Genomic DNA, 415 nt, shown 5'->3' on the forward strand with positions numbered 1-415 from the left:
GGTTCACTGTACACTAGTCATGGTTTTAAATATGGTTCAGGGTTCCAAGTATATAGACCTCAGCCTGCTTAGCCCCCCGGCAAACCCACCATTAAAAATCTTAATAACCTTTTATTAAGGCTATAGAACAAGAGGAAACAATTAGCATTAGCAATGTAAAGTATTAAATAAGGTTGTCATTTTAACACTAACCTTGATTCCCTTCGCTGGAGAAGTCTTAAAAGGAACCCTCCCTTCCCACCCACCCACCCCCTATGTGGCAGTCTCTTAGGGTACGTCCAGACTACCCGCCGATTCGGGACTACCCGATTTGGCGGGTAGTAATCGATCTATGGGGATCGATATATCGCGTCTCATCTAGACGCGATATATCGATCCCCGAACGCGCTCCCGTCAACTCCGGAACTCCACCAGG

This window comes from Chrysemys picta, chromosome 20, assembly GCF_011386835.1.
Source record: "Chrysemys picta bellii isolate R12L10 chromosome 20, ASM1138683v2, whole genome shotgun sequence".
NCBI classification, from domain to species: domain Eukaryota; kingdom Metazoa; phylum Chordata; order Testudines; family Emydidae; genus Chrysemys; species Chrysemys picta.